General features: G+C 36.4%; 1 protein-coding gene across 3 annotated transcripts in view; it reads left to right on the top strand.

The window, feature by feature from the left end:
* Nucleotides 1-27,229, top strand: part of CADM2 (cell adhesion molecule 2) — a 673,883-nt gene that overhangs the window by 835 nt on the left and 645,819 nt on the right. The window lies entirely within an intron of this gene.

Here is a 27,229-nt window from a genome sequence, read left to right on the forward strand (position 1 = left end):
CCACCCCCCCACCCCCCCTCGCCGCCGCCAGCCGCTCGCCAGCCCCTGCAGCCACCCCTCCAACTCCCCGTGTCCTCCCGGCTCGCCCGCCGCTAACGCGCCCCCCGAAAGTGCGAACGCAGCCGCAGCGCTGCAACAACATCCCGGGGAAACGTGCGGGCTCCAGCCGTGCCTCCCCGCCGGGGAGACGGGGGCGGGTGAGGCGGAGGGGGGTGGGTAGCGGAGTGTGGGGGGGACGACGGCGTCCGTGGTTCCTCGGAGAACGCGTGCCTTGTCGGTCAGGTATAAAATATGCACGTAGGGTAATCGGATGAGCCGGCGGGGTTCGGAAGCGGATCCCTTCGCCATCCCGCTCCGAGGCGGCTCATCCTGCAGCTAGTTTCCACGCTGGATGGATTCCTCTTCTCTCCTCCTCCCCTCCCCTCCGCCGCCTTCTCGCCCGCGGCGCTGCGCTGCCGGCCCAGAGTTTGCCCCCCGTCAGCGGCGGCTCCCCCCGCCCCGCCTCGCGCCGCGCCGCGCGGGCCCGCGCGGCGCGGCGCGAGGCGGGGCGGGGGGAGCCCCAACGGTCAGGGAGCCCAACGGTCGGGGGGAGCAAGGCTGCACCTGGGGGTTGGCTCCCCTCAGCCTTTCACATTCCCTTATGAATCGTCAATTCATCGCCCCGCGAAAGGGGAGGGGAGGGGAGGAGGTGGCGGTGGCACAGCGGTGGTGGTGCGGGGGGGAGAGCGTCTGGACTGACTTTCTGTCACCAATAAAATCGGGGCTGCCGCCGGAGGAGGAGGATTTGATCTTGCCCACGGTGCAGCCAGACGCATTCGGCGCGTCGCGGTTCTGAGAGTAAAACTGGCGATTAAAAGCGGCGGCGTCTCCGCTTTAGGGAGTGCGGGCGAGGCAAAAATGTAACTCCGCGAAACTGCATCAGGTAAAAAAACGTGTTGCGAGAAAAGGGGTGCAATACCAACCTGACTGTGACTGTGTGGAAATAACCAGACGGGGCCTGTCCTTGCAGATGGGGAAAGGCGATGCCTAACGTGTTACCCAGCTTGCCCTCCGTGTGTATAAAACATCTCTCTCTTTTCAGTTTCTCACACAATTATTTTTTCAGCTCCTGATTAAAATGGCAATCAAAAATACTTAGGCGCTCCGTATACTGTGCTTCAGCAGAGTGCTGTTTCAGGAGGCACTTTTGCTGTGCAGTATAAAAAAAAAAAAAAAACACAACAAAAAAACCCCACCAAAACACAAGAAAACCCCAAAACCAAAAAAGGCAGGGAGGATATAAAGAACCTGTAACCCTCAGACAGGAGTGAGGGGAAATAATTTCTACTATCCTTTTCTCCTAAGGTAAAGGAGAATGGAGAAGAAGACGACTAAATATTTTCTAGGAGAAAGACTGTCCTCAATAGCGTCTGTATCTCACAGAATATCAAATTCTGTTGATCCACCTTATAGTGCTACTTCATAAACATTGTTTTCTCAGTTTCTGCCATTTATTTTGCCACAACTAGCAGACACAGTTACCATATTAGACCCATTTTTTGTTGGCAGCTTTATACCTGCACTTAAAAGTAATTTTTCCCCTTGGCTTGCTTTGCTTCCCCAAACTGTGTTGTGAAGTGGCTCAATGAATTTGTTAGATTCCTCCGATTTTCCGTTTGTGGACCATGGGATACGCAGGTTTTTTCCTCAGCTCTGTACGTGAATAAGATCTTTGTTCTGCAGATTCGAAACACTTCTGGATTGTAACTGAGGATGGTTCCTGTTAGTGAAACTGAAGCTAATTAAGTTTAAAGACAAGGTGACAAAGAGTCAAGCTGACGGGTGTCCTGTATGGAAGTGTGCCTTTCTGGCATGATCTGTGGAGGGACTTGCTTAAGGAATCTGTCCTGAGTATTGACGAAGCATCAGCTGGGGGAAAAGGACATAGAATAATGCTTCTCAGCTTGTGCGTGGAATAGCATTAACAGCAAGCAGTCCCTTTGGAAAGGAGGCAAACAAGAAGTAAAAGAGCCCGGTGTCAACTGCTTGCTGTGAAAGGGGAGTGATGGAGGTGGAAGAGGGAGTAATAACATGTTGAGCTGAGAAGCGGTTTGTCAGCTGAGTTTGGGTATGATGCCAGTCTGCTCTGCTCTCTACAGCATTTGCTGTGAAAATAGTAGGATCTCTGGCTGCTGTTGTTCTTAGCTTGCGCACTGTAATGATTCTGGGCTACTTAAACGATGTCCCAAACAGTTAAGCTGTTATGTATGTTTACAGTCAGCCTTACATTTTTGTCATTCTGATTGTTTTTTCCGCTTCATGAATTTACCCTTCCTTAGACAAAATGTAACAGTTGGAGGACAGTATATATTTAGAATAACTTGAGTACATCATCTGAGCTGCTTTTATGCAACCTGAAAAGTAAGTTATTTACTGTAAAGTGCTATCACGTGAGAAACTGTAATATTAAAAATAGTTTTGTTGGATTCATAGCATACAGATACGGGTTAAGATTGTCCTGGAATTGTAGCTGCTGTAGCCCCCTGCTGTGTGATAATGCAAATGGCATCTAATGCCTTAATGTGCTCTGCTTCTGAGAAGACACTGGATAGTTCTGTATGTGGTAGCAAATGATCTACTTTCAGTTCTCTGCCAACACCGGGCAAATCTTCTCAATATGGTTTCTTCAGACACTTCAAATGCTTGCAACCTGTCTACTAGTGAAAATAATGCAGGGACATTTTAATTTGGCTGAAACTGTGATCAGTGGTGCAACAAATCAGTGAAGACAGATAATTGCTTACGGGTGAGACTCCTTTTTTTTTTTTTTTTTTTTTTTTTTTTTTTTTTTAACCTAAGCCCAGATCTGTTACAAGCAGAATTTTTAAAAAAAAAAAAAAGTCAAAAACGAAAACCCAAAAAAAGCAAATGGGCAAATGGCTACTTCTCAGATCATCTAAGCTGATTTAAGACAAAGTTTTCATACATTACTCAATGTCTTATGTATCTAGAGTCTGTTTTGAATTTTCAGTAGGATTTCTGTTAGCAAAATCTTGGCAACCCAATGCTATATACATAGGGATTGTCTTGACAGCTAAACATTGTAACACTAATATGGTGTACAGCAAGTCAAAAGCATGTTGCTGTAATACTGTAAGTTCTGTGAAGGTATAGACAATTACAGAATAGAAAACAGTAGTTTTTATACAATCTTTATTTGGAACATTTTATGCACAAGATGAAACATAAAATGTTTCACTCTACTTGATGGTGACTGTCTTGATGTGATTCCTGTCAATCTAACCAAGGCTTGGTAGGCTTATTAGCTGCTTAGTTCTCAGGTTAGTATATATTTTATGAATTCTTTTGCTTGATTTCTTCGTGTATTTTTATGGATAGTCATCGCATAGCAGTTCACGTTCAGTTTTAGAACGTCAAGTAACTAAACAATCTAAATTCCTATTGATAACCTCACATGACTTCCCTGAGGAATACATGAATAGGGATCACTCAGTCTCCTCATAGTTATCACTGTTACACTCAAAATATTTATCAAGTTTCTGTCATCAATGCAACAGTAAACAGTTTTGAAGCTTCTCACTGAAAAAGAGACTCCACAGAAATGTTGATCAAGAGAAGCACCTCCATTGAAACAAATACATTTTTCTTATCTACTTTTTTGTTAGTTCTCTTTTAACTTTTTTTTTTTAATTTCAGAAATGTAAAGCAGTGGGTTTCCCTCTGCCTTTAAATTTATTTAATTGTCAATTGCAATTCCATTGTAATGTACTTTGTCTTTAAGCCATGGGGTTTTTTTAATAGAAGCCTTAGTTGTTATAACTAGCTTTCCCGACACTCTGGCCTGCTATTGACAAAATGTGTTGAATGTGATTACCCTTACTCTTTCCACCAAAGAATTAATCTTTTAATATTGCTGTGTAAAGTCAAGATTGGATTTTGAGGTTGTTGGGGTTTTTTTTTTTTTGGTTGGTTAGTTTGCTTTTTGGTTGGTTTTTGGTTTTGTTTTTTACTTATGCATCACAAATGGTGGTTAAGTAACTGATAACAACTCTATGTATGGTAAAGATGTGGACATGGGCATCAGCTGGTTGCTAAGAGAATAGCAGCATAACCAGAGTATGGTTGGCTCTGCTAGAGCAATGATTCCCTCTTCATCTAATGCTTAAAAAGTAGACATAGAAGATGCTGTAATTGTCTCCTTAATGCCTTCTCCAAGAGAAAGAAGGAATACTTCAATTTTGCTTTAAAACATGAATCTAATAACAGGCTAATCCTGTTAGACACTCTCAAAACAATGGAGGGTCTTCTCTAGAGAGAATGCCACTGACATGCTTTTGAAAATCCACATTCCAAAACAAACATAGAACCGTAAAACTATTATACATAGTTTAGTATGTGTCTCCTCTGGGATTGCATCAATATTAAGTATGATCTTAATGAGCATATCCCTTCTTCCCAAGGAGTTTTTGAGGTGTGTTTGAAAGGAAGAAAGGCAAATATCAAATTCCAGTGGCAAGGAGTAACTTGTAAAATCATGATTTCTCTCAGGAATCTGCCCTTGAACAATTTATCTTTCCACATAATGAAAACGTTTTGAAGAGAATTGAGTGTTTTGGAAAATGAATGTGGGTTTCTTTGCAAGGGTTCTTGATGTTGTGAGTTTTTGTGTCTTGTTTTTTCTGTGAACCTATTTCAGGATCTTTCCATCTTATAAATTAAAATTAAAGACAAAGTCCAAATGCTTACAACTTCTCTTATCTTAATGCACAACAAGCTTAGGATGGGTGCTTTAAATGTCAATACATGGGACACTATCACAATAGTGTTTTAAGGGGGGAGTGGAAGAAGCAGAGAACATTTATTTCAATGACAAAACAGAGTGCTAACACTGAAAACTGTATTGCATCTTCTAGTGCTCTCTTTTAACACTTGATGTTTTGGGTGTAGTACTTTCTAACATGGAGAACTTGGAACAGGCAAAAAGGATTTAGTGAGGAGTGCAGGCAGATGGCCTGGAAGACTCCCTCTTTCTTCCTTTAACTGTATCTGACTATATATTGTCCTGTCTTCTTTTCCTAGCACCTGTAAATGTGAAAAATAAAATCATACTTGTTTCTTTTGCCATCATTTTATTTGCAAAACGGAGATCTTGGGATCTATATAAGCCTTACTCAGGAGTGTTTTTGCAGTCTGACAAGTTTGTGATTTTTGAGGGAAAGACCATTTCTTCTTAACTGTGAGTTGAACTGTACTTTCTGCTTTCTAGTTTGGGTCTTGGAGAGCATGAATGCTTTTATAGGTTTCACATTTTAAGTAGCAGCTAATAACTATTCATATAGTTTTACATTACTATAAATTCACAAATTTAACTTTTTTCTATTTTGTAATACTCAATTTAGGATTCTCCTTTTCTTACATAGCTGTTAAAGAAAATTAACTGTCTGTAGGCAGCTGCTCATTAGTTTTGGAAAAATAACTACTGTATAGTCTGTGTTCTCCATTTGAATCCCTAAAGCTCTTTCAGAGCTGAAGGTTTCTCTCTGTGTGTGTGTGTATATCTATACATATATATCTTTGTTCTGTGAATGGAGTTGGCATGGTTTATGTATTTGTAAAACAGCGCATAAAGTTGTTTATGCAGTATAGTGGTTGCCTGCATAATGTTGATATTCCCTCTATCGTAATCTTTCTCTAAACAGTTTGTTGACTACCTGTCCTTTTCTTTGTTGGTTGGGAACGATAGTGCGAGAGAGACTGTTTTCTTATGTTAGAGGTGAAAATATTGAAATATTGTTATATTTTAAACTTCTTATATACCACACTATTAATCAAACAGTGATTCTAATCATAGTAATTCAATTGCCAAATCTTAGGTAAAGTAACCTGAGTATGCTATTACATGCAAAAATAATTTGTGACCACATGTGAAAATACAGTTATGCCTTTCTGGATATCCTCAATATATAACACACTGCATTATTGCCACTTCTGGCAGAAGCTTAGTAGCCCAGTACAGCTGTACTGACCCATCTAAGTCTTAAAAACTCTGGCTTTTCAAAGTTCAATGCTGGAAACTCCACAATTGTGACTGACTGTCAGCTCTGAAGAGAATAAAGCCAAATTACTTCACAGCAGCAGTTGTAGTAGGCACTCTGGTATTTTCCATTTGTTCCAATATTTATCCCAAACTGACCTACATCTGCTGGATTAACAGTGTAACTTGACCTGCTTTTATTCCTGCTCTGTTACAAGGCAGGAAGCTGTTCTAGTCCCTAACGAGGGGAAAAACCATACTAGTTGAAGCAGAAGCAATCAATTTTTAGAATTATGTGGGGTTTAAGGTCATTGAATTTGCTATTGAAAAAATGTTACTTTGCAATACAAATTTGTTATGTGCTGATTTTTTTCTGTAAAAAATAAATATCAAGCAAAAGCAACGAGATGGTACAGAGTCAAGCTGCAGTTTAATATTAGAAATTTCTTTTAATTAAAAGATTGTGCAAAATATGTTCCAGCGTCAAGCTCATTTTATGTTTATGCCTTTCAAAGTCTTTTTTTTTTCCTTCTTCTCTGAGTGTTAATGTGTTTTTTATATATGAAGTTTAAATCTTGACGTAGTACTTAGTCCTTCATTGTGACACACTGATAGATGTAAATTGAAGAACAATGACAAAGTCTCCATTGGTTTGCACAGTTTATACAGGAAAAGTAAAATTTGTTCACACTCCAGGTCATCAACTAAAAGAAACTTTTTATATCTTCAAATATACAAAAATGTCAAACCACAGCTGTTTGCAAATTAGAAAATAAATGCAGTGACTAGAGATATTACTCACTAAACTGATTACCAATCAAGGATTAACAGTATCTCAAATCTGTGACAGGTCATGAAATGGTATAGTATACAGGAATACAAAGTAGTATTTCCTTTACAGAAATTCTTTTGTTAACATCTAAAATAACTGTAGTGAAAATGAGAACTTCTTTTTTGTATATTTGGAGGAAACCTTGAGCTAACATTGCATTTTTTCATAAGTTTAATTGACATGTGAAATATCTTGTTCATTAGAATAAGCATGGCATTGCAGTTTCCTCTTAACTTTAGCATTTTTGAACTTTTCCATTGCTTCATACTTCCAATGATGTTATTGATGTCTCCAGGCTTGTATAGTGTGGCCTTATAACACTATGAAAAATAGGTGAAACTTGGACTCATATGGAGGAACCTATAAGCACCATCTTGTTTGATGATCATTTTGGTTAATGAAAAAATTATATCTGTACAGTCTAAAGGGTATCCCTTCAATGTAAATTAAAGACAATTGTAGCAAATCTAGCAACACCTAACACTGAGGAGTTTTTCAGAACTTAGATATCAAGTCTGACAATTACTAGGATGTTACGTATTTAAAAAGAGTGTGTCTCATCTTTCGCTATTAAAAAAAAAAAAAAAAAAAGGTGGCAGTGAATTAGCTTTATAGGCTGTGCTTTCTCTAAGGCTGGATTCCTGAATCTAACACATTACAATCTTAGTATATGTCACGACTACTGCTTACATAAATGTAATCAAGATTATGTGTATTTGAACACAAGTAGTATATAAGTAAGTTAAGTATGGGCTAGCACCTTGGCTATTTACCCAGCTTCTTCAGAACATTCTCGTTACCTTATTTGGATTTTTTTGGTCAAGTATTTGGCATGTCTCTCTTCACTAAATCTAAAGACTATGGGTTACAAACTGCTGGTTCATGCTTCTTTTTGGTATGTAAAATGCAAAATGTATGCCATTCTTAGAGTAAGTCTCATTCACTCCTTAAAGAATGGTTGAGAGCTCACGTAATTCCAGTGTTTTCCCCACAAAATAAATTTGGGTTTTAGAATTGGATTAGACTGAAATTAAAATGTTTTCTGCTTCCAAAGTCATCTTTGTTTTGCAAATTATAAATCATTATTGCTTTGCTGTGTTCCGAGTGGTGAATTTTGAAGGTGGTGGGGAAGGCATATAATCAATAGAAATATATGAGCCATTTGGTTTTTTTATTTATGGTAGATAAAAATCTCAATGGCTTATAGAGTTATTTATGGCATGTTCACATATGTTTAACACAAGATTAATGTAATTTCAAAGTAGCTTGGAATATAAGATTGTTTTAAGTGAATAGGCTTTTGTATATTTAGTGTGAGCAACTTGGGGAGGGGGTGTGTTATTTATAATAACGTGATTGCAGAATTTCCTAAACTGTGGATTTTGAGAAGAAGAATTATATCAGATTTTGTACAGATTTGCTTTTGTCTGTTAGAAAAGCAAGTGATACTTCTGCTCTACAAAACCACATATTTTTTTCCTAATCTGATGCAAAATGGAGTAATGGGAAGTCTGGATAATGAAGGCAGTTGTATGTGTTCTATAAAGGGTATTCTTCATTTACTGTGACATTGCAGAATTTGTAAGTGCATTTAATGTTCATTAGATTATGCCTATTGCAAACTGAAATACACTGTAAATCCCAACAGGAAAACAGAATCCAGTAGTCTGTATCATTTAATGAGTTATTAATATCACAGGCTTTTTTCTTTTAATTGGTCATCTGACCAATGCTCTTGTCATTTGAACAACTTCTAGAAGGAAGTATATTCAGAAAGAAATTTCAAAATACGTGACTAGCTGGTCACAGATAAATGCGGAGTAAATCCCTGCAGGACAGCCCCCTGTCTGCCTAGGATACCTGTCAAGAAAACCAAACTTTGTTTCTTTTGTTTGCTGCTGCAAGATGTGAAGTGGGGAAACAGCAACAACCCTACTCTGTATGCATGAAGGGATTTCCCTTCTTAAGACTGTAAGGATAAAGGCCTCAAATTTGTGTCCTATATAATCTGTTTACATTATTGTGTTGACTTTGCAACAAGTGAGCTATGGCATGTCAACACTTAAGTGACCTTCATGGATGATAGGTATGTAGGTAGATAGCTGGGGGACAAGGAATGGGGCAACTTTTTATTTTCTGTAGGAATAAAACATCCCCTCCAGAGTTACTGCAAAAGCCTTTGCTGTGAAAGACCAAGACACAATGAAGATTAGGCTGGAACAAAACACTATATGACTTCAGGCTTGCAGGATACAGCATACCTTTTTATCGTTCTCCTGCTATGACTCTCTACCTCTTCCTTTCCCCAGGAAATGAAATCCAACAAGTGAAGGTTTTAGGGCTACTGCGTTCTGTGGAAGATATTAGAGGATATCCCTCACTCTACTTTGGAGGAGAAAATGCCTGGGAAGGGTGTGATAAGAGGCTTCAATTTTTATTTTTTTATATTATTATTATTGTTTTATTTTCTTCCCCCTACTTCTCCCTACCTTCCTCAGATGTGCGCTAACAGAAGCGAGGAGGGGAGCCAGTGGGAGTTGGTTCCTGGCACTGGGGCCTGACTCTTGCCAGGGGCACTAATTCAAGAAGCTTTTTAGTGAGGTAGTCATAAGGCTCTAGTCTCCTTCGTCTGTTAAGAGCCTGATTTTTTCCATCAGTACAGCACGGAAGACTTCTTACAGGCCTTGGTAGGGTCAAATTTGAGAGCTGAAAATACTTCAGAAGCTGATGAACTTCAGCATATTGATACAAATGTGCTACATGAGATCATTTCAATGTAGCTTCATTTAATTTTCCTTGTACAAAGTTAGATAAGTCAATTATTTGATTTGAACATTTCGTTCAAGTGTAGCTAAGGCATTTTGTAGGTGCAGTTAACTCCCATTTTCTCTATAATGTTACAAAACGTGCCATTGCAATGTAAAATGCAGTACTGTCCAGAATAGTCACAGTATCAATGTCATTTGTGCTTTATTTCAATTAAGAGACTTACAGAAAGTATCTAGCGCAATGTATATTAGTATAAGAAATCAGAATTGACTGATGAATATCAACGTCAAAACAGAAGATGTCTTCAGAAATAAAGTTCTAATGCTATTATGTTCTGTCGATGTGAGATCTTAGAAAATACAGCATGTCCAGAAAAATAGGATAACTATTCTACATGTGTGGCTGTGTGGTTATTAAATTGAAACACAGGCAGCTATGCTAGTAAAACTTAGTTAAGATGTCTGCACAGTAGGAGTAGATAGATTCTTAGGTGCTGCTGTTGTATCGTGGTGAACTTCTGGATTGTTGAAATATACATCTCTCATTCTCTAGCAGGGGAATTATTGACATGAAAATTTTCAGCCCAACTAAGAACTAAAATATTGACCCCGTTTCTGTAACGTTTCTACTATTTGCAGAGTAGAAAAGTAAATATGAAACAACTTGCATAAACTATAATTAGTTTTTTAACATGTTGCTGAGGCTCTTGTGGTGTCTGTATCATGAATATGTTTTTTGCATCTGGAACACATATGCATGCTATAAAGTGTCAGACTACTTTATAAGAGAATCAATACAAATACAGTGTTTTGGTTAAATGAGAGAAATGGTCCCACAAGTAATATTAGGGACAGATGAGCAATCCATTTGGTGTTTACGGTGCTTCAGAATAATAGTTGTATTATTACAAGTCTCTATCACTCTTGCATATGCAAGCACTTTTTTCCACAGAATACATTTGTAAAGTATCTACATCAGATGCTTTAATAACCCCGACAAACTTGTTAGTATCATGTCCTATGGAAATGTGACAGATTTCATTGTAGAATATACACACATATGTGAATAGAGATTACAAAAATAAATCAATGGATGATAATATTTGAAAACTTTTAAATAGAGAACTAGGTGGTGCTGTTCTTTCATCTTTGTAGCTTAGCTAAATTCTTAAGTATGGACTGAGAACACCAGGCTACTACTATTCAAGAATGAATTTAGCTCTCTTAAATGTCTGAAGAAGTTATTGTATCTGATTTCATTGAGAATGCTACTTTGAGAGCTAATAACTGCACAACACTTTTCTATTTTATATAGAAGTACTTTTGCATTCAAGAAATGGTTTAGTTTTATTCAGCATGGTGATATACTTACTTTTATCCTCAGTTTGAATAACTTCAGAGTGAATTCTAATAACTTTTTTTGACTCTTTAGTTGGCTGTATATTCAGGATTACTTGGTTCTATCAGTTTAGCATGATTAGATATGTGAACCATTGAATCCTTTCCTGTTGTTTGTTTCTTAAAACATTTAGGGACTAATTTGCTAACAGCACAATGAGATCATCAATAATAGCTGGAATAAATTTGTTGTAACTGTGTAGTAGCAGTATTTAACATTTAATTATGCAAGAAAATCAATTTATTAAATTTTCTTCCATTTACAAAAAATACAAAGTTTTAATCATTGTCTTGTCTCAATGCCATTAATGCTGTAATAGGAAATAGTGAAGCTAGACTATAATGAACTGCCTAGGATCTGGATACATTTGTTATATGTTCAATGTTGCAGCAGAATAATAAATGTCCGATTAGAATCCAGCTTCAGTTTGTACCACTTTGGTAGAGAATGCCTCTTGTTGACCATTGCTTAAACAGGAATGCTGAAAGAACAGATGGAAGATGAAGAAATAAGGGGAAAATGTACTTCTCTACTGAAAAAATGATGAAAAAGTGCTCTAGCTAGGTCAAACTTATGAATGTGTTCGCTCTAACTAGGTAATTACTTATTCAAAAAATAAGCTGTAGCTGTTAATAGTCACAAATGGGGGAGTGTGAAAACACTTTCTCTTGCAGTTTCTCTCCCTGGTTCCTTTTAAAGTGCTGCAATATAGAGAGAAATCTGAAGCAGAAAGTTTATTTTGTACTTTTTCATTGTTCATGAGTAAGCATAAAATGCTTTTACTTGACTCAGATTTTGTAAAATATACAAATAATGCCCATAATAGTGCAAATTATTGCCTACCAGGGTTAAAAGCAATAATTCCTTTATGTTGATTTTTCTAAGATTTCAGTCTCACAACTGCGGTTATTGTTGCTCTGGTGTTTGAAAAGTACCAAAAGGCGTTTTGGTTTATGGAAAGAAACCCAAAACAACTCTAATTCACAAAGAAATAATTTTAAAAATCCCTTTTCATTTCTAACAATCATGTATTCTAGGCACTGAAGCAGAAGCCACATTTGAGTAGTATACTGTATATGTTAGTAGACTTTGTGCACAAAGTTTTTGGTGTGTACCATTAAAAACTATTAATAAAAGCTCACTGCCATCGTTAATTCAGTGCTTAGCATTTGCTTATGCCAGAATTGTATATCAGAGACAGTGGTTCAATTTGCATGTGTTAGCAGACTATTTACTTTTAAAAGGGGTGTGTTAATAGATTATGTGTTGCTAACTAATTGAGCACAAGTGTGCAGAAGGTTTCTGAATGCATATTGTAAATTGAAAATGGCTAAACTAGCTACCTTATGAAGTTTCTGCTTTCTCCCACAACCTGCAGTTTGGCTTGTGGATTAGCGCATACTCATGAATATTTGAAGTACTGCATTTTTGCAGTATTTTCCTCTTTTTCAGAAAAGTGCTGGACCCCTGAGTCAAGTCCTCCTGTATGAAAGTGTACTTCTAAGGAAGCGTTTGACTGGAAGGAGAGAGAGAATTTATTTCAAGTAGTTACTCCTTTTCAGTTCTTCTGATTCAAAACAAATAAAATTGACAGTTTGTATACCATATTCTATATGGGTCTGGGCTGTCAATAAATATATGAAGGACCACTTCTAAGTCTTTCTTCACCAGCCCACTCCTTTCTGAACAGCTAAGTACAAACATGTGAAGGAGTGAGGTGTCAGAGTCAAAGCTACTCATGTTTTACTGAGATATTTTTCTAAGTTACAGATGCTATTTAAGAATCTAATTTAAGATGGTGGCACTGAAAATGTCTTATGATTTCTAGAACATTCCAAAATAATTTTTAGAAAATGGTAGTAAGTTGATCCTCAGATGTGTGGAAGAGAGGGTTGTTGTTATTCCAAAACAGAGTAAATAAGAAATAAAGCTGAATTTTTATCATCTGTTCTGTGTAGATTCTGGGCAACACAGTGATTCCTCAGGCATCAGTAAAGCTCAGATTTGCTTTCTGAGTACATTAAAATACTGCTAGGCTGGGCTTTTCTTTTATTGTTGGTTGGTTTTTTTTGTGCTTGTTTGTTTTGGTCCCCCCCCCTCCGAGTATTACCAATACGATGAGAGATCTGAACTAGGTACTGAGTTTTAGGTAACTTTTCTGTTTGAAATTATTTAGGGTTTTTTTTTCCCATAGCTTACATTGCAATGAATAATTTATAAATGAAATGCAAGATAACACCATATATAAGGTTACTTTCTAATCCAAGAACATACCACAATGTAAAGAAACTGTAAAATATTTTGCATTCTTCAACATTCTTTGATTTCCATGATCTCTTATGCTTTGTATTCTGTTTTCAGCTTTTACTCTGTTTTAATCTGCTCTTTCATCTCTTCTTCCTGCATTGTATAGGTTTGTAGGGGTTTTTGTTATTCTTATGTCAGGGTGTTGACAACCAAGAACAACTTAACTTCCATTGTACCTATGGAAGGGATACAGGTTGTGAGAGGGGTACAATACAGAATTACCTTGTTTTTCGTAATAGTATCTCTTCTTTTGCTGTGGCTGCACCATTTTAAGTTCTTAGATACTTTCTTTTTGATATTAGCAAATACTTTCACTTTGTTTTCATAGTTTTTCACTTGTCACAGTTACAGTAGCTGTTTATTCTCAAATATTGTTAAAGCAAAACTCTTTAGTATAACTTTAGTATAGAGGATGACTTTGATTCTTCAGTACAACTTGAGACAACTCATACTTCAGAGATCACATTAAGACTAAACAGATGTGTATAGATAATTTAAACTTGCTGTTAAACTCAAGGGGAAAAACCTGAAATATTTCTTCCAAATATGTAATTTAAAGGAAATGTTTCATGTTTAGAGTAAACAGAGTACTTTCCCCTACTTTACCCTGATAATGGGATCTCGGAACCTTTGGGTTTAACTTTTTTAACTGTAGTTCATCAGTTCTAATTAAATTGAGCTGTAATGCTATACAGGCTTATGAAAATGGTAGAAATGTTTTTTTGAGAGTTGTTTCATGGTGTTTGTCATGATTAATTCCTCTTGAAAACCCCTATCTGTGCCTAAATTTGCAAGCATAGGAGAATTAAATGGAAATTATAAGATAGAAACACAATTGTGTTTGTCTATATCAAAGCTGAAAATAAATGATCAAGAAGATAAGGCAATCATTGCATGTTATTTGATGAGCCTAATTCAGTTATCTGTATGAAAATATTGCCAATATGCAGGAAACAAGTTGGTCGTGGGGTTTTTTTTTGCCAGCCACCTCTCCCCCTTTTTCCTCCCCTCTCTCCCCCGCCTCCCCCCCGCCCCAAGAATTTTAAGTGTGTATATAACTTTGTTGACATATTTTAAAAAAAAATAAGTAAATTCTAAAGTCCAACTCTTCTGCCATGAAACCAGCTATCTAAACTGAATCAAAGATGATTGTCTCTTTTCATCTGTGGGGGACTGTAGTATTTTCAATTCTGTTTATTTTCATAGTGAAACGCATAAGCATTGGTATCAATGCTCAGATAAAATCAAGATTTTTGTTACTACAATGGAATTACTTGGGTGTTGTCTATAATTTTTTTGCAGTTGCAGTTTCAATTGTAGGTATAGTCCACATGCATGCTGTGTACCTGTTTCTGAAAATTCAAAGATGCAGTCACAGTATGTGAGAAGTCATTCAGTCACACAAGAATGTTGGTATTTTTTTCAATTTGACAAGTGCATAAGCTGTGTATCTTAAGTAATTGCTATTTAGAAACCTCATACATATAACAGGACCATTTTATCTATGCTTATTTGTCGACACCTGCACCCAAGAATGGATATGTTAAAGAAGTACTACTATTTTGCAGTTTGCACTTGTGCATGCTTTTACATTTTCTGATGACCCCAGCAAATCAAAACCTCTTTCCCCACCCCCAAAAAACGTCTGTTGAGATTGTGCAAGTACTACAATGTGTTCAGTAAAGTGATATAGAGTATAAAGCTTTTAGCCACCTGAAATGTTGGTTAAATGGTGACTATTGGTCCTTTAAATGTTTTGTCTTATTGCTGGGTCTATTGGCAAACTTCTTTTAACATTTTAATTTTTAGGGCTTTCTCATCACAAAATGCCATGAGACAAAGTATGAAGTAAAGTTAAGTTCTTTATTCTGCACCAACTCTTGTGTTGAGCCTGTCTTAGTCTACATTAAGTATGTCTTTTGAGTAGTTAAAGTTTATAAGTTTATAGCCTATCTATGTTATGAGGCTGAAAGCAGAGATCTCCAAACAAGTCTGGGAACTAGAAACATCGTGTGGCTATGGCTGAGCTACTTAGCCTTGTATAGTTTGTCTTCAATACAGTCTCTTTTCTCACTGTTGTGGTTGCAAGCACAACCATTTAACTTTTTGTTAGTACGTGTCCCTTTCTTCTTAGTGAAATTTTTTAGTATCAAAGCATGCTATCACTATACTAAACCAGATCTAGTCATTAGTCTTGGTTTCTATTTATAATATTTGTCATAATATAAAGTTCTGTAGCAGAACGCTAAAAATGCATGTTGAATTTCAGAGTTTTGAGTGAGATGTAAGCCAGCTTACAAAACCACAGCACCTATTGTGGTCAGTAAAAATTCATATGCACAAGCTTGAAAAGAGTGGGTTTCTATTATTTAAGTAAAAATATATAATGTATAGTCTGCATTTATTGAATATGCATGTTTTAAGAAACTTTATATTTTTATCACTTGATTTGCACTGTATTCAAAAGTAATGAATTAGGTGTCTGCATGAGTTATCTCCTGATGAGAAAGAGTGGGCAAAACTAAAGAGAACTTCAGTGCAGCAACTGAAGTGGTTTGCAAGTGAAAATTTCTTCTGAAAATGTTTTTTTTTTTTTTTGGTTCCTGTAAATAAAAGTCACTTCAAAAGTATGTACTATTTGTTTTCAAGTATTGATGTCAATACAGCTGAATTATGGAAGACCCGTTACCAGCTAGCTGAATAGTCAGACTTACTTTGTTCCAGGTCATCGTGGGTCATCTGGTTAATGCTGGATATGAAAGGCTGTACTACATTCTAGCCTTTGTCCTACTTTCATGAAGCAGATCTTCACTGAAGAGACATAATTAATTTATAAGAAATGGGCGGATGTCTGGTTAACATACCTTTAACATATGAACTCCTGCAGCTACAAACAACAAAGAATCAACAGAAATTAACCAAAAACAGTTGCATTTTAAGAATGGTAAAGTTGTGAATTTCTTAGACTCCAAGATAAGCTGAACAAATGGAAACAAAAGTGTGGAATGTAAATATTTTCAGTACTTCTAGGCTTTTCTCTTGTTTTGCAAGTATTTGAGATTATTAACCCTAAAGAGGTAGTTTGAAATGGTAACAAAAATAACTTTTAATGTGACCTCACAACCTAAAATTTACAACACCAGGAGGTCACTTGTAATGCCTCTAGTTTTGCATTGAATTTAGTTTAATAATGGTTTTCTTTCTTTCTTTCTTTGACGTTTCTTTGTTAAGCAGTAATTCTCCTGTAAAAGATTAGGCTATTTACTAGCAAGGTTAAAAGGTAATATGTGTAATAAAATATGATAGAATGATTTTTGTTATGTATTTGAAGTACATCCACTACATGGCAGATGTATTGTTTTTATTATCAGCTTCCTTAGACTCAAATGAGGAGAGCTGCTAAACCAAATTTTCTGAATGCACCTTGCTAATAATGAAGTTTAAAGACTAATCTAGCTCATCCGCAGTCCTGAGCGTGTACATATGCATGGAATAAGCATCTAAGGAGAAGGATAAGATGTGCAAGGCTAGAAGACACCAGTGTAGTCATGTGGAAGAGGCCCCATGTTAAATCCAAACTTGGATTGTTTTCTTTCTCCTCGACAGTACTGGTCTCAGAAGCTAGCAACAAACCATAGCTAGTTGAGCTTGACATGAGTATCCCATTTGAACATTACTTCTCTGATCCTTGTGAGATAAGGGCATTTTTCCTCTTCAAAGTGAAAATAAGACTCACCATCATTTGACCCTCAAAACTACTAGATCGTATTCGTCTTAAACAGGATTCAAAGAATTAGGGAAGCACTGGCACTTTCTAAGAAATTACAAATATTCTTTCTGAACAGCTGCTCAAAAATCTGCTTCATTGCTGATAGTTAACTGTAAAAATCTAGAAGTAAGCAAAAAGGAGTAGAAAACCAGTTTGATACAGAATGACAAAATTCCTGGAGATAGGACTCATGACAGTAATGCTGCTATTCATTCTCTATACAAACTCCTCCTGAACTTGTCTCATGTTTGCTTTTTTCAGAAGCTTGAACTTAAGACCAAGTTTCCTCAGATGATAACCATGAAAAAATTTTGCGTTATTCTCCTGTTTCCCTCTTTAACCACTCTTGACCATGAACAATAAGTCTTTAAAGAAGATGCTTAAAGCGCGGACTGTATTCTCTAGTGTTTTGCTAAAAATATAAGCAAATGAAAGCAGGAAGTTTTCATAGCTGCAGCTTCTTTACTTGAAAAATAAGCAGCAACATACGCTGGATTATTTACCTGAAATCCACGCGTGTATGGAAGAGCAACTGAAATGGGAGTTGGCTTAAATTCATATTGACATCCTAGAAGCATTTGGAAGATCTTGTTTTCTTATAGGAGAAAAAAAATCTCTTCGTTTGTATTTTCTATTTTCATGTAAACTGGAAATCTGGCAATGTAATTTCATATGCAGTCTTAGTTACAAGTGTGGCCTTCATCTGAGGTCTAGCAATGCCCTGTCACAAAACTGTTAATGGTAAAGTCATACTCTTGTAACTTTGGTTCAACTACTCTAATTTTGAGGTTGAACATAAATACTTTCTGCACCTTATAATGTTGATTTAGTTGTTGTGGACAGTGCCTTGTCTCGTAAGACTTTTTTTTGCTTTATGGCAAAATGCCTGATGGCTTTTGCTTTTTGGAAGAATGACTTTGCATGTGTCTTTCTCAGAGACCACTTAGCCAAAGCATCTTCTATGATGGCATTGATCTTAACATAGCTGCAAAAATATCCCCACCTTCCTGCATAGTTTTATGCATAAGGAGTGGTTGTGGGTTGTGTGTGGGTTCTTTGAGAGGTGTTCTTTTGTTTGTTTGTTTTGTAAACTGTTGATCCCCTTACCAAAGCCTTTATTATGTTGCGTTTTCAGTCAGGAAATGGTAAATTTGGAGAGGTAGTACTTAACGTGAAACTAAGCTGCTGGCTGTGCTTGCACAGCTTAGAACTTCAGGAACTTTAGAATATGGCAGAAGATTTATTCATTGCCAACTCTTGCACCTTCCTGGCAACACTCAGCTATACAAAACATGTTGATATTTCTGATGGGTACTTCTCTGTCAGCTGAGGAGAGATTTGGGAGAAATACTGATGTAGAGGCAGACAAACAAGAAGATACGGCTAAACTGAATAAGCAGATCTGTCCCTGTGCTGATCACTGCAAACAGTGGCAAATAATTGAAAAATCAAGGACAGTTAGCCAAAATAAGGAGGTTGGAAAAAAAAAAAAAAAGGAGTAATAGAGATGGTCAATGTTTCATAGCTTCTGAGTAGCATTTTTGTTTATGCCAACACAATTAATGTCTTAAAATTCCAGATCTTCAGGAAATTATATAGGTAGAGGTGGGCACAACTCTATTGACTTGGGAAATAAAGTTTGAGCATGGAAAAAGCCCAAGTGAAACACTGTCAAAGAGGAATATTGGACTCTTAACATATGCATTTGGTACTGCAAATGTAAATATCTTTTTGGCACTTGCCATTGTTTCTTGTCCAGATCATAGACAAAGGCCTACAACAGATGAGCACTGCCTGATGCTCAGCTTGCTCCCATTCCTTGGTAGCTGCATTCACATGATAACGTAAGATGTTATGGTGAGTTAAGAAATAGGAAAATGCAGAGTTCTGAAATGGTGGGTTGAAAGGACAGGGAGAGAAGTAATGTGCAATAATATTTTAATAATATAATAAAATGGCAGAAGGGAGATATACAGAACATGTTATTTGAGGCATGAAGGGGGAACTGTCTATTGTAAGGTGTAGGAAAATAATATAAGCAGTTTCAGATGGAAAAGAAATGTGAAGATCCCTGCAAAAGGTCTAGTTTGGCCTCAATACGCAGTTTAGCCATAACCAAATTGGAAGTTAAAAATATTTTTGAAGGTCTTCATTAGAATTAAGAAGTTACATGTTTTGCAAAAGCTTCTGCTCCATATAGTTTCTGTAATAAAAGAAAAAAAATGTTCTGTAGGGTGAAACATTAAATACCCATGTATGGTTATCAATTGATTATTTCTTTAAAAAATGTGCAAGTTTATGTTACCTCATTTCCTCACTTTTTTTTCTATATGGGACCTCTTTAATAATCATGATTTACTTGTTTCTGTGGTTGATTCTTTCTGCATCTAGTTTCAGAAGAAAAACCTGAGTGACTTCCTCAGTTCAGTCCTTACATAGTTCTTACTTGGAGTTCTTACACACTTCTATTCCAAATGCTGTGTGCTTGACTAGCCTCAATTCAGAGGGTGAATATCCCTGTATGAACAGAGCCTATCCTAATAGTTTTCCAAATATACATCAGCACTAATCTGCTATTCTAAGCTGCCACATAATATAGTCCCTTTTATGAACTAAGAATTCATTTATAAATAAGATTAGGATTTTTTTTTTTGTTACTAATCCTCCCTCATTTTTAATGTCCACTGCTGCTGGATTACTACATTTGTCATTTATAGGCACTGTCACATTTAGAGCTCACACTTGTGATTTTTTTTTTTTTTTTTTTTTTTTTTTTGCTTCGCTTCCAAGTCTTAAGCTGTCAGTTTAAAACAGGAAACTCTGGCATGCAAAAAGAATGAATAGCTACAATTTCTAATTTCAGACTGTTTTATTGCCTCAGTGCTTTCAGTCATGAAGTTTTTTCTAGATATTAAATTGTGCTTTCTCCCTATACTGATAGTTCTTCCTCAGTTTATCATCAGTAAATTTAATTAGCACATTCTTACCTATGTGGAAATGTTGCTTATGAGAATGTTAAATGAAGTTTGTCCAAAGATAAATCTGAGGCTCTCCAGAAACAAGCAGAAGCTAGTAGAATTTATTTTCCGTGTGATATAGGCAATATTTTCTGTCTTATGACAATCTGAGGATATTTGATTCCTACCTTGTATTTGTGATTTAAAAAAAAAAGGGGTTTTTTTTGTTAAATGTATTCAATATGGCAATTGTTACACATAAAATATTCTACAGCTTCTGATGCAGAATTTGAAATTTGCTTTACTTTAATGAAAATTCCATTTGCATTGCATAAAGAAAACGATACAGATGGAAGTATTTTTCCTTCTCCAATCTTCTTTATATATTCTTTGCAAGACTTTACTTGTTGATAGTTCTTTTTATCCTCCTTGTAAGCATGAATTTACTTTTGCCTTGTTTTGTTTTTATATTTTTTTGTAAGTGTCCTTGTTTTCAACAGGATTAGGTGAAAATTGATCAGAGTGGTCTCTTGATGTATTTATCTATTCAGTAAAGTCAGAAGCTTCTCCAATAGGTTTTTGGGTTTCTTCACTTTTATGAAGATGCTTTTTCCAGACAAATTCATATGAAAGTCCTGAATCTAAGTATCTCCTACGTTTCAGTGGGCTTGGTGCAGATGCTTTAATTCTTCATTTTGTCCTTCTGAAATGAAAATGCTTTATTTCAGGCTTGGTATTGTTTATCCTCTAGTTTAATCTGAAATGTTCAGTCTGAGGTAATATTCTGCGCTCTGATTTAGGTCTTAACAAAGAAATGTGTAAGATAATATGACATCTAGTTGATACTTTGTGGCAAAAACTCACAAATCCCATCTTGATCAGATTTCTTTATTCCAGATACTGGTACTGTATGTTCTTGAATGTATATCTGGAAAGTGGAAAGCTCTAGAAATGAATTAACTTAGAGAGAAAACAGATGGCATTTTATTTTTACTATTCAACTGCTTATAAACACTTACTTCTGCCTTTGACTGACACTTTTAAATATGGCTTTTGCAGACTTGCAGGAATTTTTTATGACTTTGTAATAGCATGTAAAATTACTTGACAGTAGTATAAAGAAATTACTGCTTCATATAATGTTAATATTTTTACTTAACTAAAACTGTTTTTCACCTGGGAACAGTATATTGGCATTACATTCATTTAACAAGACTTCATTGATTATTAGTGTATATGGTTTTGAAATGGATTTTTGACCATCTATAGTTGTTTATCTAAACAAACGTGAGCTCTACATTTATAAAAACTTCTCATGACAGAAATTGCATTATTGTGTGTGTGTGTATGCATGTGTGCATATGTATAATTTAAAAAAAATAGATTAGGAATGTCTGCAGCATTGAATTATGCTTAATCTTTTGGGGTTTTTTTTGGTTTGGTTGTTTTTTTTTTTTAGTAAGAAGGAAAATATATCTTGGGATCTTTTTACTCATGGCAGTTTCATGTAATGTGACTGAGGTCGAAGTTTTTTTGACTTACACTTTTTTTCCCCCTAAAAAGTTTACAACTGTAAATTTCAATGTTCATTAAGAGTAACTTTTAGAAAGCAGATAGTGGACTTAAAGAACTCTACTCTCATGTCTTCTATAGCGTATAGATATATTGTATAAGTGAGCATATGGGTATTAAATGTGCTAATCCTCTGTGTGCATATATATGTAAACTCTCCTACATGTTACTAAACATTTAATCTAATAGGTGTTCAGGAACAATCTTCAGTTTCTCCTTTGCTTAGTCAAACTTCTAAAAATGCTCCCTCTGCAGAGCATATTAGAGCAAATATTTTGAAGAGTTTAATCAGAAACTCCAGCCTGCTTAAGGCAAGTTAGACACCAGAATGACTGCCTTATGAAATCTACCTATTATATGGTGTTCAGACAGATTTCTGTTTATCTACAGGTCAATTTAAAATTGTGTTCTTTCAGTAAGCACCAAGACAATGGTTAGAGAAGATTTCTTTCCATCATAGTTATTGAAGAAAGAAAAACCAATAAGATCAGGTAACTGATCCATTTCCATCGGATAGTTTTTAAAGATTCACTTTAATGTTGGAGCAGATCGGAAAGTTATAACTTAAAAAAGTTCAAAATTGTGGTTAGTCGCTGTGTTTACTACAAAGGACATCTGTTAAAATCTTACCAAATCCAGGTGCATGTTTAAAAGGTTATTTAACTTATTTAAATTATTAGACTGGGGCTGATGAATTAAAAGACTGAATCATTGTTTATTTTAACAGTGTCAGGCGCCAGAAAGATCACTATCCTCCTGTGTTGTTTCTAAACATTTTTGCTTGGGAAAATGACCAAATTTTTCTTCATTTCTGACTTTGCCAGGATTCATTTGTTCTGCAACTTAAAGCTGTTAGATATGCTCTAAATACTCTGAAAATTACAGATTGGTTGGATGGCAGTGTTAGTCAGCATCTTCAGCTGCTGTGTCTTCCAGTAGGCTTTTTAAGGGTGATGGGTAAAGCGTGCAGTATTGCTCAGCTTTTGCATTTGGCCGTGTGCCTCTATGAAGGTTTTCATTGGTGCATCCTTTGTGTGCCTGGCAGCTCCAAGAAACATGGAGTGGCTCTGGAGGCAGTGGGTAGCTCCATCGCTGAGTACTTTTGGCTCTGCACTTGCCCATACAGATAGGTGGAGGTAGGGAGGAGGTGGCACAACCTCCTTTGGGGCGTGGTGAAGGTTAGCAGAGGGAGCCGTAGGGAGGCTCCTAGTGAGGAAACACAATGGTGCCTGCAGGACAGGAGTGCAGAAGCTGTGAGGAAGAGGACGTGTCAGCGAGACTGGATCACAGCAAGAGGGAAGAGAGGCTGCAGAAGCGTGTGGTGAGGAGACAAGGATCTGTGGAATAATGACAAGGAGGAGGAGAAAGCAATAGCCATGGGTCTCTTTAGAGATATGATGGAAGAAGCCAATCAAATTATGTGCTTGGAACTATTTATCCTATTTGGTTTATGTATTTTTAAATTGTTATAGTCATCACCATTAGAATGGTTCAACTAAGAACACATACAAATAAAATGATACATTTTTTGTCCCTTTTAGTCATGTAGCAACATAACCAGATGACCCTGGCACCGCTGAAAGATGAGCTTGGAATTCAGGACACAGCTGGAGTGCTATTGACCTGTGTATGTCTTTGCACTTGAATAGTGTTCTGGGACAGTCTTTTACTCCAATTTTAAGACGTCTTAACTTGTCTCGTGTGCTGCCTCGAACAATTTTACAGCTGCCAACATGGAGGCTGCAGGTTTGATAATATCATAGAATTTTTCACATATGGATTAACTTTTAAAATATTTCATAACTACAAATGCTAGAACAGTTTAATATGTCTGTATATACTTCTTCATTATTTTAAATTGTGTTGCTTTGACTGTACTACACATACTACAAAAAAAAAGCAAACTAGAAGTATAATTTAATTTAGACTTTTTTGGTTATTAAGACTCTGCTTTGATAGTATGATAGTTAACTTTGGTAACCATTACAAATACCTTAACTGATCAAGGCAATGTGCCAAATACGTGTGAGTAGAAAAAAGAACCAAACATGTTTAAAATATAAATTACATTATTTTGGAAGTCTTTAATATATTAAAGAAAACAATATATTAGTTTTATAAATATATGTATAAAACATATATTAAAATAATTGTATAAATATATATTTTTATAAGATTCTGGGACCTTATGTTGCTCTAAACTATGCAGTAAACCCTGATTTTTTTAATAGTCATCCAGGAAAGATCAGGAAGAACTGATTGAAGTCACAGCCTTCTTCCTAGGTTAAAGTTAGTCATACAGTCCACCTAACTATTGATGAGTATTTTCCTCCTGTCTTTTGCTAAACCCATAAAATAAGAATTTTAACATTTTGCTCTTGTTTTAATCATGGTATGTTACTGATTTTGTTTGTTTGTTTTGAATATAAAATCAAAATGCATTTTTTCATGCTTTTTTTCCTGATTGTCCACCATGGAAAAAGGAGAGGAAACAAGCTCTGGCTTTACCACTCCTATCTCCTTGAATCTTGTGAGGTCTCCGTGTTTATTCAATATTTATCCACCCATAAGCATTCAAAAGACTCCTGTCACAGCCAGCTTTCAAGGTAACAATCTAAAGGACATGTTCCAGTAACAAACATCAGCGGTTCTCAGCTCACTTTCAAATACTGTAATCCAGGATACTCTAACGAATTTAATCAGTAAAATAAAAACCCTGATCTTCAGTGTCATTATGACTTTCTTAAAAGGAAGATGCTCCATTTGGCATGTTGGCATGTTGGCTTTTCTGTTATTGGACTGGTATTCTGACGTGGTTATAAGGTAGCAGCCTTCATGACGCTACCTTTTATTTAAGTTTGTGTAGTGCTATTACGTGTGATATTTGGTTCTATTGATGATAATGGTTGATCTTAATGAGTGTTTTTGACCTTAAAAAGCTTTGGAACTTCTTGGACTTGAGTGTATGCCTCCAACTTCACAGAAAAAAAAGTTGCATATAAATAGCGTATTTACCCTTATAAGCATTTTTGCACTTTCTAAAAATACTAGAAAATTTAGTTCTATTTCATCAACCCTTAACTAAATCTTTGTAAGTGTTGGAGGTTGGGGCCGGTTTATTATTTTTATTTTTTTTTAATTGGCTCCATGCTGGCTATGGTATGTAAGATTTACGTTAGCTCACGTTAACTGTGTACATTGAGCTATAATGTACATTACTGTGGGTTGGCTGCCCAGGCTTTCTCTGTACTCAGTGGGGAAGGGAGGCTTCTAACCCTCAATTTCTAGATTTCAAGTGTGTAACAAAAAAAGCTGTTTGTTTACTTGTTTTTACATCAGAGGTATCTGTGCATTCAAGAAGCCATGTCATTATTTCTCTTCACCTTGGCCACAAGTTCATTAAGCTCGGTTCTTACGTAACCTCATGCCCAAAGGGATAAATTTGCATATTTCAAAGGTATTTTTGAAAAGGTTATTCTCCACATCATGCCCAGAGATGAGCTTTCATTTTGTGACTATGGGAGAAAGAGGAATAAATGGGGAGGGAGAGAGAGAGCGAGAGAAAGAGAATGTAGTCAGGGTGAAAAATAGAGCAAATAGTCATTTTCCTTTAGTTCCTTACTGAGTTCAGAGAACTGAAAAGTGACTGGATGTGATGAGCTTGATAAGAGGGCAACCGTATATGAGAGCTGTGTTTGTTTGTTGCATAGCTGCCTAACTTGCGTAGGAGGGGCTGACTTCTTCCCCTTCCTGTGAAAAAGGGGATGGTACTCAGTAATAAGAAAATACTGTTTTTCATATTATCCTGTCTTTTAGAACAATTTTTAAGTTCAGAAAAAGGAAAAATTTATAATTTGAGTGCATGCAAGTGAAAATGAGAAAGATAATTTCCATTTTTAGAGTGGAAATAGTTCTCTACTTCGGTCTAGCTCTTTTCTCAGCTTCATGTCTGTCTATTGCATGAGCTAAGGATACTCTTTTGTTATCCATCCTTAGAGTTTTTCTGAAATTATTTGTCAAATTTAGAAGTTTTTAAAAAGAAACACCCCAAAACCCAAAGCTAACAATTCCCTCTCCTTCTTCCTTTTCGGATGTCTTAGGTATTTCATGTGAAAGTGAAAAATATAAAAGTAGAAGACGTGGGCATGCTTTTCTACATGTCCAAGTAAGTCAAAGCAAACTTTTTTTCTTTTCTTTCCCCCCCACACCCTTTGGCAAAATCATCCAAAATGTCTGGTTTCTCCTTCATCCGCCAGTGGCACATTTGGGAAGGGACAGAGGACAGCTCACTGGATCCTTTTCTGAATGCAGCTTCCTACTGGCTTGTGAGAACTATTTTCCCAGTTTTATATCTTCTTTTAGCTGCTTCAAAGTTTATGGCCCATCTGTTGGACATAAACAAGCTAGCAGGTTCTCTTGGGTTATAAGAGCTGCCAGCCTGATTCAGTGGCAGTTCAAAGCACAGCCCATTATTGGATAGTGAGGATGTTGTGTGCAAGGAGCAGACGTGTACAGCATTGTAGATACAATGGATATGGGGGAGCAGGGAATCTGAGTGACTTGTGACTGAGAAAAAGAAGGGGTAACAGATTCCACTGAGCTTGTTCTTTCAGAGTACTGGACTTTCAACAGTGAAAAGCAACTCCTCAAGTTCTGTTGTCAGAATCTCTAAATCAGCCATTTGCATGCATATTTGCAGATAATTACTATCTAAAGATCCTGTATAGAAATAAATGAAAATATTTTCTTCAGTTTCAGGGCATCAGGATTCATTAGGTCCTTAAATTCTATAAAGTTAAAAAGTTTTGGCTGTCACTCACTGATGTAATGAATCGCACAGATGATCTTGCTGAAATTTAGCTGCAGCTCACTGGAACTGCAAACCCCTGTGTGCCTGTTCTTACCCATGCTGGGTCTTGCAGATGAATGTTTTGACACTGGAAGTGTCCATGCTCCCTCTGCTGCATCTGTTGTCAACTCTACCTGCCAGTGTATTACTGGACTGTAATGCAAGGCCTGGAGAGTTTTATTTATGAAATAGTCTAATTTTAGTGTTGGTGTTGAATTTTACAAAGAGTGTTTACTTGGTTCAAAAACTCTCAAATAATTTGTTTTTTTTTGAGAAAAATAAAACAGCTACAGCGGAGTAGTTTTATGTAAGAAGATACTCCATATTCGTAAAGGTAAATGTAATTATACAGGGAGAATATTGCGGTTACATATTAATAGGTCCAGCCAAAAGTGACAGAAACACAGAGCTGTTACTGATCTCTACTAATAAAATTATCATGCATGGGGAACATGTTACAAGTTAAGAGAACAGGAATTCAATATTCAAGGTGTGGTTATAAACACTTTGTTGAAGTGCTTAAAATTGCAAGATAAGACTGAGCTGTTTTTATCACCTGTACCTGTATTTTGTATGTTTTTTGTCAGCTTTCTCTGTTTAGAAGCAGAAAATTACTTTTTTTTGTCTTTTTTCCATAACTGTATACAGCACATGTTTGCTGTGTAATGATGTGATGGGGGACAGCAAGTTTGCCTGTAGCTTTTAGGAGCTGCGAAGCTTGTTAGTTTAAATGCTCAGTCTG

The sequence above is a fragment of the Chroicocephalus ridibundus genome, chromosome 1, assembly GCF_963924245.1.
Source record: "Chroicocephalus ridibundus chromosome 1, bChrRid1.1, whole genome shotgun sequence".
NCBI lineage: Eukaryota > Metazoa > Chordata > Aves > Charadriiformes > Laridae > Chroicocephalus > Chroicocephalus ridibundus.